Source organism: Macadamia integrifolia, chromosome 11 (genome assembly GCF_013358625.1).
Source record: "Macadamia integrifolia cultivar HAES 741 chromosome 11, SCU_Mint_v3, whole genome shotgun sequence".
Classification (NCBI taxonomy): domain Eukaryota; kingdom Viridiplantae; phylum Streptophyta; class Magnoliopsida; order Proteales; family Proteaceae; genus Macadamia; species Macadamia integrifolia.
In genome coordinates this window covers 18,422,969-18,433,986 of record NC_056567.1, presented here as the reverse complement: position 1 = coordinate 18,433,986, position 11,018 = coordinate 18,422,969, and the positions used below count along the sequence as shown (strand labels likewise).

The following is an 11,018-nucleotide window of genomic DNA, read 5'->3' as shown; positions in this document are numbered from 1 at the left end:
TCGCCCTCAATAAGATACCATTTCATTCCATCTTATTGATGCACTCCCTTATGCGCTTGCTTAGAGAACCCTTCTCCCTTATTTATTTTATAAAATGTCTGAAATTTTTTTGGTGATATAATGGATATAGACAAGGCTAAGGGACAGGCTTCATCTCTTATATTCTCTTCACTTACACCTTACACTTTCGTTGAGTCTAATGAGGCTCAGGGTCAGAGCCTTCTATCATGGATCGAGAATACACAAAGGTAGAACACCAACTCTAAACCTTTAAGGGCTAACACGCTCCCCCCCTATGAGTAAGTAATATCAATAGTTCAGATTCTCTGATATAGAGTTATGGTGGACTTAGGATGGTGAGAATAATTATTTTAATGCCTTAGGGCACGCAGCATGATATTGGTAAGTGGAGAAATCGAATCATAATTAATTAATACTTTGGGAGACAAGATATTTACCTTAGGTGCATATATTGGTCCTTATATTTAATTGGGAATTAAAAATGTTATCTGATATTATTGATATTCAAATGGGATCCTACCTCTTTCCAATTTAAGGAAATAAGGAATTACGCGTAGTATGGATTGAAAGATTATAGAAGTTCTTACATATATGGAGTCTATGTAGTAGCACTATTCAATTAAATACATGTGAGAGAAGAGTTGTTTTAAATTAGGAAACTAGAATTAAGTTTCTAATAATAAATAAGGGATGTGGTGAGGACCAGTTGGTCGCTCATTGCAGCCAACCTTCCTCTCCATCTTTATGGTTTTGCTGCCCTATTTTTGTAGTTCTTTAATCTCATCTCTTTGAAAAAGTGAGATTATGGTTTTGAACTTATGAGAGAGTGAGTTTAGAACATGTCATTGTCGATAATGGAAGGTTTGCCAAAGTCTTCGTGATGTGAAATTTCTTGCATGTCTAGGTTGTGGATGAGCTAAGTTTTCTAGGAGGCACTACATTTGTGGTGTTCAAGTTAATTTTTCTCCCCCTAAAATGGTTAGAATTTATTTATGAATACCCTATACCTGCTTAAGGCATGATCATAGAGCCACTATGATTAGACAACTAATTTTTTTTTTTTACTGCATTACCCTAATAAACTCTTTCAACTGATATAAGAGCCTCACTCATGCAGAATAGGGTTTTAGATTTAGAACAGGTATCACTTGATTTTTATCAATGATTTGAATCACTTTGGATTTTTAGCTTTGTTTGTATGCATGAATTGATGTGTTTCTCATAAGCATGATAGTGTATTATGTGGCTTTGTTTGTGTTTCATTTTTCATGGAAACTGTTCCCTAATTCCCCTTCAATTTGTAGAATACACTGACCGTATTCCTCTTGTGCAGACATGACAGAACTCTCTCTTGATAATTCAAAAATTCCAATCTGACTTGCAATCAAATGGGATGAGTTTCCCTACCTTGATCGCTCCAAGGACTTCAATCTCCACGATCAAAATAGGACATAAACAAGGAATTTTATTAAAATGCAAACTACAATTACAGAGTTTCTAAAACAATAAAACTCTCCAAAAGATAAGGATAAATGGAAAAGGGAAAGGAACTAAAACTAAATCTAAATCTACTTCTATCATAAAGAGAGATAACATTTGGGTGTTCTGTGTATCAATTGTTGGATCCTTTTACACAGCTTAAGCATTTCCTTAAATAGTTCCTCAATTTCAAATGCACGGTTTTTGATAATTGCTCCTCCCACCTTTCTTTCCTATTCCTTTCGAATGAGGTCTCTTGCAACTAAAAGTCTCCTGTAAAAAAAAAAGGGGTCACTTGATCTTCGACACATAGTCAAATTCTATCTATTGCCACACATTCTTCCTTCCTTCATCTGATTGGTGACCAACCACCTTCCATATTGGCCGCAAATCATCCAACTGGTTCGTTGTAAAATATTGGCGGCACTTTTTCCCTTTTTGAAATCTTAAAAAAGAATAATTGAAACCATACGTCAATCGATCTCTATGAATATCGTCATAATGATAGTAAGGATACCTATCCCTATAGGCGGCGTGATCATAGTTAGCTCCAAAGGAAACAATTACTCCCTGTTTCTTTAGAAAAAGGTTTGTTACCAACTTACATTTCAGTCACCGTTTATCTTCTTCATTTCTCAGCTCGACCCTCTATCTCTATTCTTGTGATCATCCTTCATTGAGAATCATGAATTCTTCCTCTCCAAAGGATGATGACCCTCTATGGAGGAACAACTGGAACAAGAATGCAAAAATATTTGCCCTCTTTTTGTTCAGACAGAGGTATTGATCCTCAACACCTCTCACTTTTATGTTGGCGCTATCCTCATCCCTTCTCCTCCTTTCCACGTTCTTAATTTTCCTAGGCATAGGAAGGAGACTTTGCTCTTCAAACAAGCCAATCCTATAGAAATAGAGGTCAAACCCAAAGCTTGGTACCACTTTTGGCCCTCTCACTTTGAATACTGGAGTGAATGGTTGAAAGGATGACTCAAGATAAATCTAGTGAATGGGCTTGGTTAGGTATACTCCATGCTATCCAGCTTTCCAAATTTTTATAACAGCTGAGTAACCACTTCTTCAAGCTGCTCTATGTTTTTGGTTAGCCCTACTCTCCTTAAGGTGCTTTATTTGGCCTTATAACCAATGGGGAGGAACTTAATGGTGCTTCCTTTGGCTCTATCAATGACCAAGGTCTTGCGTTTGCCAAAGTATCTACTTATCCTCATTATATTGAGATCTATATGTTTGACTGGGGTCTTGTGATTCAAAAGGAATACATTGTTTTCCATCTTAATTTCCAAGATTTTTCGTTATCTGATTTGCACTGGGCAAATAAAATCACTAAAGCAGCTTATCTTAAATTAGCTAATGCTTTGGCTGATGGCCATCCTGCGGACTTGGCCTCTATTTATTTATTTTTTATCTTTCCTTTACCATGGTTGTAATGAAATAATAAAGGATAAATTCACCAACGGTGGTGGCCCTTTTTGGGTCTTGCAACTTTGGGTGAGAGCATACTTTCCAGAAATCTATCTCGTCCAGGTTGCAAATAGATTTCCAATCTCTGGTTTTCCATATGTGATAGCACCTACCTGCTCCTCTGATGTCCCGTCGTGAGTATTATAAATAATTTTCCAGCTTACCTGATGACCAATCCCTTGAATCTTTTACTCCTTTCAATTCATCCAAGGACATTCCTAAATGATCGACCCCGATTTATGGGATAGATTCCTCATTTGTTACATTAATCCCTATTTTCCAGCACGTCAGTTCGGTTTATGCTAGGCCGTTCCTCACCCATGCTATTACTCTTTAATATACAAGCAGCTTGGTCGTCCTGTTCTTTTCAGCGAAAATGAAATCTAAAAGATTGTTGACTTTTGATCATGTTCCAGAGTTAGTGAAAAATTCTTGGCATATTGGTCTTCCTATTATGACGATCAACTTGGGAAACATTTATCTGATCAGGTCTTGAGTTCTGCCCATAGCGAGGACACTAACGAAGAGTCTGTTTTTGGCATGCAGAAAAGGGTAAGAAAGAAGAAATCTCTGAGGACAATCAAGGGTAATCCTCTATACTATTCTATACTTTCCTATGAAAAGTTTTTTCACATCAAGTACGATCCAGACTATCAAGCAACGGGGGAGAAACATCGTAAATATGTAGATAGGTAGAGACTATCAGTCGACATGAATTCTTAGCTCATTAAGAGAATGCAAGTAAGACTATTCGTGGTTTGACTGTAAACATGAGTCACTTCCACAAAGAGTTTTCTCATCTAATGGAGAAACAATCTCCTTGCTAGATGCTCCTTTCACCATTGCTGATGTGACGAACGTCCAAGTCTTTGAGGTGACTGAGCATGTACCTATACTGGTTATCATGCCATTGGCCATGAGTTTCTTAGTGTGAGAGATCGTGTTGATAGGGTTGTATATCATCATAGCCATTGTATCCTCTGTTATTCTAAATATTGTTCGTTTTCCTCTTCTTTTCCTAATAATAACTTTTTTCTCAGATGCCTTGTCATACTATTCTTCCAAGGAAAAACTCAAAGCTTAGAAGGACGATCAGTTTGAGGATGATCCCCAGACTTAGAAAAGGCAAAGATGTAACTTCATCATTGGCCAAGTCTCCATCCATCGTTGCTAGTTGTACCCTTTAGTGTTACTAGAAGAAACTAAAAATAAAGTGGCAGCCTCCTAGTGTTCGATCAGTAACTACAATGATCCATACGCTTGCGGTTACTTTTAAATCTCAAACAAGTTTTTGGTGCCGTTGCCAGGGAAACAGTTCCATGTTATTTTTCGCTTTCTTTTGGTAAATCGGAGTGCTTTGTTTTCTTTTTCTTTTTTCATCATTTATTAAATTCTTGGGAAGAAGAACTTGCAATAATAGTTGTTTCGGTTGGTCGCCAAGCCTCACAGTATGGTAAATACAGGTTTCGCCTTGTAGTAGTACCTCAGGAATTGAGCAACCCCGGATCCCTGCCAGTAAGCTCGCAAAAAGCTATATATATATATATATATATTCCCATTCTTTTGTGCTTGTGGTGGTCGTATTCTAGCTGTAGGCAATGTTTTGTTGCATGAGTGCTGTGTGGGTACGTAATACTGTGAATCAGTTAGAAAAGAGAAATCCAATAAGTAGGGACCCTATACGTATACTCTCATCAATACCTTTCAATATGGGAGACCAAGCTACCCTGCTAGAATTGGCTAACCTAGACCAACAAAAAAACCTTCCACCACAACCACCTCCTACTCTAAAAGACAGGTTCTATCCTGCTAGAACAGCCCAACCTTCCTGCATAGTTGTACCACAAGCTCAGGGCAATAAATTTGAGCTCAAATCTCAGTACATCACTATGTTGCCCCACTTCTATGGGCTAATCTTTGAGGATTGATATCTATTCCTTAGGGGATTTGAAGAGGTATGTGTTCTAATTAAAATCCAACAGTTTTCTGATGATGCTGTTAAGCTTAGGTTTATTTTTTTTGCATTGAAAGACCATACTAATAAGTGGTTGTATGGGTTACCTACAAATTCCATAACCACATGGGAATAATTCACAGTTGTCTTCCTTAAGAAGTTTTTCCCAACTTACAAGACCAATAAGCTTAGAAGTGATATCCTTCAGTTTAGGCAAAAGCCTAGTGAATCATTTTCTAAACTTATGGAGAGATTCAAGGATCTACTTTAGGAATGCCCTCACCATGGCCTAGACTTATAGAATTTATGCTCAATAATTTATGAGGGTATTGATTATCCAACTAAACAAATGATAGAGTCTATATGCCATGAGGGATTCACATCATTTACAGATGAAGGAAAGACATGTGAATTCTTACTTGACTTAGCTGACAAAATCGGTGAGTGAGAATTAACCCAAGAAAGTGAAAGAACTATAGGAGGGAAAGAATATTTTGTGGATGGTTTCGTAGCCAAGGAAGCCCACTTAGATAGCTTTATCAAAAAGATTAAGGCTATTATTCCTAAAGAGCCATCATCAGTCAATATGGTTAAGATGTGCAGTTGGTGCTAGTCCCCTAGACATGTTATAGAAGAATGCCCCAACACCTCTGGGGGCACTTCCAATGACAGTGTTAATGCATTATATCTGAATAATCCATATAATAATACTTACAACCCAGGATGGAGAAATCACCCAAATTTCTCCTAGAACCAGAGCAACCAAGCAGGGCCTTCCTTTGTACAACAACCTTTTGCCCAAAATACTTTTCCTAGGCCAAATGTAGGACCTCAGGCTAGTTTCCCTAGGACCCCTCTCTTATCATCTTATCAGCAACCCCCTGGGTTTACCAACATTGGAGAGGCAAGTAGAATAAGTGACTTGAAAAAGAATATGACCCTCCTCATGATAAGCCATCAAAATCTTATGAGAGAACTCACTCAAGTCTTCTCAATTTTGTGTGAGAGGGAGAAGGGGACATTGCCCAGTCAACCAGAGCCTAACCCTCGGCATCAGCCTGTTAGTTCACAAGCACCAACTAATGAATTACTGAATGTGGTACAAGGTCAGACCCAACAAGGACCCTCTAACCAATATCATATTGTTTATGCCCTTAGGAGTGGCCGAGAATGCCAACAGAGTGTTCCTAAATCTTCCCCATCTATTACTCCTATTAACTCTCCTTCTGTTGAGGACACAAATGTGCCTCTTATTCCAGATTCGTTTGATGAACCTAAAGCAGCTAAAGATGACTTCGTTAAGGAAACCAAAAATGATTCTTCTAAAAAAGATCAAATCCCTAACAGTCTTCATGTTCTCCCTATCCCCTTTCCTAATCGCTTGGTAGATAAAAAGAAGACTGCTTCAATGGACAAGATTTTAGAAGTCTTCAAAAAGGTAGAAGTAAACATCCCTCTTTTGGATTCCATATCCCAGATCCCCGCCTATGTAAAGGTCTTGAAAGATTTGTGTACTCACAAACGTATCACGAATGTGCCCAAAAAGACATTCTTGGTAGGTAACATTAGTTTCATAATTTCTCAGCCTACAACTGCCAAGTATAAGGATCCAGGGAGCCCTACCATATTTTATGTCATAGGCAACCCCTACATTGAGCATGCCTTACTTGACCTTGGCCCAAGTGTGAATCTTTTTCCTTACCATGTGTATAAGCAACTAGGATTGAGAGAATTGAAAGCCACTAAAACTACACTTTAGTTGGTAGATAGGTATGTTAAGATTCCTAAAGGGATGATTGAGGATGTCTTAATTAAGGTGGGAGAATTTATTTTTCCTGTTGATTTCATTGTGTTAGATACCAAGCCCTTCTCAACCAAGGATGAGATCCCAATAATTCTAGAAAGACTATTCCTAGCTACCAGTAATGCATTAATCAATGAATGGTTTCCTAATGATATCCTTTGGCAACCAAATAGTTAAATTAACATGTTTAAGATAGGCAAGCAACCACATATGGAAGAAGAAATCAATATACTTGAGGATTTTCTAGATTTTCTTAATGATTTAATTACCAACTTTGATATTGATTTTGATTCAAAATTCTAAGAATGTATAGATGAGTTGGATGAGGATAGTCAAAACTTCTTTTCTGAAGTCCTGAGTCTTCATACACTTGTGGAGCCCTTAGGACCCCCTTCCAATTCCATTCCCAAACCTTCTATAGTTGAGCCCCCAAAGCTAGATCTTAAAAAGTTGCCATCTAATTTGAGGTATGCTTTCCTAGGGCCTGACAAGACTCTTCCAGTAATAATTTCTTCAGATTTGGCTTCTAGCTTGGAAGAGGAATTACTCAAAGTGTCAAAAGAAACAAGGAAGCCCTAGGTTGGACTATGGCTAATATCAAGGGTGTATGTCTTTCTATTGTGAAACATCATATACATCTTATGGAGGATTCCAAACCATCCACAGAACCCTAAAGAAGAGCTAATCTAGTGATGATGAAAGCCATTAAGAAAGAGATCCTAAAGTGCTTGGATCATAGAATAATTTATCCTATTTCTGATAGCCAATGGTTAAGCCTAGTTCACGTAGTGCCCAAGAAGTCTGGTGTTACTGTAGTTCCCAATGCCAATAATGAACTAATTCCAACCCATGTCTAAACAGGGTGGAGAGTGTGTATAGACTATAGAAAACTTAATGTGGTAACTGGGAAGGACCACTTTCCATTGCCATTCATTGATCAGATGTTAGAGAGGTTAGCTAGACATGAGTATTATTGTTTTCGTAATGGATATTCCGGCATAACTAGATCCCAATTGCTTTAAATGACCAACATAAGACCACTTTTATATACCCGTATGGAATATTTGCTTATAGGTGTATGCCCTTTGAGCTTTGTAATGCCTCTGCTACGTTCCAACAATGCATGATGAACATCTTTTCTGACATAGTCGAAAAATTCTTAGAAGTATTTATGGATGACTTTTCGATTCATGAGAATTCCTATTCTGAGTGTCTTCACCATCTTTCTCTAGTTTTGATAAGGTGCATATCCAAGGATTTGGTTTTGAATTGAGAGAAATGCCATTTTATGGTAAAATCTGGTATTGTTTTAGGCTATGTAGTATCTAAGGAGGGAATTAAGGTAGATAGAGCCAAAGTGGGTTTAATTGATAATTTACCACCTCCTCAATCTTTAAAGGATATCCGATCTTTTGTGGGCCATGCTGGCTTCTTCAGAAGGTTTATTAAGAACTTTAATCAGTTATCCCGGCCTCTCACTGCACTACTTGCTAAAGATCAAATTTTTGGGTTTTCTAAAGAGTGGCTAGAATCCTTCAAGCAACTTAAGAAGGAGTTGACCAATGCACCCGTTGTTCAACCACCTGTTTGGATTAAACCTTTTGAACTGATGTGTGATGCTTCAGATTTTTCCATAGGAGTGGTTTTGGGTCAAAGGACTGATAAGCTACCCACTATCATTTACTATGCTAGAAGGACCCTAAATGATGCACAACTCAACTATACAACCACTGGAAGGAATTCTTAGCTATTGTGTTTGCACTAAAAAAGTTTCAGTCTTACTTAGTTGGGTCACATATGGTGGTGTACACTGATCATTCCGCTTTTAGATACCTTGTTCAGAAGAAGGTTGCCAAAGCCCGTCTCATTAGGTGGGTTTTACTTTTACAAGAGTTTGATTTCGAAATTAGGGATAAGAAAGGAAGTGAAAACCTAGTTGCAGACTATTTATCCCGACTTTCTAATTCCTTGACTATCGATTCTCTAGACAACGAGAATTTTTTAGATGAACAGTTACTTGCAATGTCCAGTGAACCATGGTTTGCTGACATTGTCAACTTCTTAGTTTTGAGTGTGACTTGGGATCACTGGCCCACCCAAGATAGGTATCGATTTCTTTCACAAGTTAAGCATTTCTTCTGGTATGATCCTTATCTTTTTAAAGTTTGTCCTTACCAAATTTTCAGACGTTATGTGCCAGATCATGAGCAGCACTCAATTTTATCTTTCTGCTATGATCATGCATGTGGTGGACACTTTGGCTTTAAGAAGACCGCTGTAAAGGTTATCTAATGCGGATTTTACTGGCCCACTCATTTTCGAGATGACTTTGATTTTTACAAGGCATGTCCCACCTGCCAATCTTTTGGCCTTATCAATAAGATGAATATGATGCCCCTCAACCTTATTTTGGTAGTTGAGATCTTTGATGTGTGGGGCAATGATTTCATAGGACCATTCCCTAACTCTTTTGGGAATTTGTACATACTTTTGGCCGTTGATTACGTTTCTAAATGGATAGAGGTCATCTCTTGTAAATCTAATGACCACAAAGTGGTGGTCAAGTTTCTCAAAGAGAACATTTTTTCCCTTTTTTGTACACCACATGCTATAATTAGTGATAGGGGTACTTATTTTTGTAATCGGCCTTTTGAGGCCTTGATGAAAAAGTATGGTATTACTCATAAGTTAGCTATCCCTTATCACCCTCAAACTAGTGATTAAATGGAGGTGCCTAATAGGCAGATCAAACAAATCTTGGAGAAAACTGTTAATTCGAACCGTAAGGATTGGTTCCTTAGGCTCATTGATGCCTTGTGGGCCCATCGGACTACATTCAAGACTAACATTGGTTAGTCTCCCTATCCTCTGGTGTATAAGAAAGCCTGTCACTTACTAGTTGAGTTGGAGCATAAGACCTTTTGGGCAATCAAGAAGCTCAATTTTGATTTATCTGATATGGGTATTCATCGTAGGCTCTAACTATCTAAGTTGGAGGAATTTAGGAATGATGCCTATGAAAGTTCTAGGATTTACAAGGAAAAGACTAAAGACTTCCATGATAAGCACATTCTGTGCAAATCTTTTGCAATTGGTGATAAAGTCTTATTGTACCACTCTCGATTGCACCTTTTCCTTAGTAAGCTTAGATTCCGATGGGATGGCTTGTTTATTGTATATAATGCATATCCCCATGGGGCTGTGGAGATTTTAAATCTAGGAACAGGGGTAATTTCGAGGGTGAATGGTTAACGTTTAAAACCATTCCTCGAGCTTCCTACTACTACTAATGAAGAGGTCATGGATCTCCATGAACCTCTTTACACAAATGACTAACTTTTACCCAGGTATGACCCCCTTGCATTGTCTTTGCTTTTAATTCTTTCCATGCATTGAGGACATTGCATGAATTAAGCGTAGGGGAGGGAAACCAGTTTCTCTTTTGTTTTTGCTTTTTCCCCTTTATTTGTGTTTTTTTTTTCTTTTTCGTTTTTGAGCTTGCTAAGGGTGAAGTCCTACATTGGCATTTGGCTAATGATCACACCATTCAGTTGCTTGATGGATAAAAGTAATAATTTTGATTAAGGTACCCCATCTTGAACGCATAAAAACCCTATTGAGAAAAAAAAGCATGTATCTTGAGATGAGACTCTCTTTTGAAAAATAAGAGACCCTTGTTTTTCAGTGTTGGTCCATATGTAAGTCTGTGGGTTCCTTGTACTCTTGATTTGGAGTTGAGACTTTCTTTTTTAGATTGGCATGAGTTGATAAATACACAATTTTAAATGAATTGTAGAAAGTGATATAAAAGCTGATTTTCTTGGAACTAGATAGGGCATTGCACCTCAGGAAGTGGGAGATCTTGATCAAAGCTCTTGGGGAAGAAATTTCTGAAAGTGGCATCACTGTCTATGTGGGCATATAAAGAAAGAAAAGCTACATAGTAACTTGGGTGTCTGGTGTTTGCTCCACCATGTCATTCAGGCCAACAATAGTAGAGTAGGATAGAGTTTATTATAAAAAAATAAAAAAGAGAAAGAAAACCACACAGTAGGAAAGTATGTGCAAATGTCACCAATACCTTAGTAACATGTTTGTTCGAAAACACTCCAACACCTTAGTCCTTGGTTCCCTATTACTTCACAAGTGGTCTTGCCTTAAGATCAGGATGTTTTGGAAGAGACAAGGTGAGTTCCAAATTAAGAAATATCCTGGTGCCTGGAATTGATATGGGGTAATAAAAATTCAACTGTGAGGGGGTCCCTAGATCAAGTGTAAGAG

General features: G+C 37.9%; 1 non-coding gene across 1 annotated transcript; it reads right to left on the bottom strand.

Annotated features, from left to right (window-relative positions):
- Positions 1-5,117: 5,117 nt before the first annotated feature.
- On the bottom strand, positions 5,118-5,224 carry LOC122094485. Its single transcript, XR_006144801.1, has one exon. It is a non-coding gene; the product is annotated as a small nucleolar RNA R71 (small nucleolar RNA).
- Between the last annotated feature and the right edge of the window lie 5,794 nt (positions 5,225-11,018).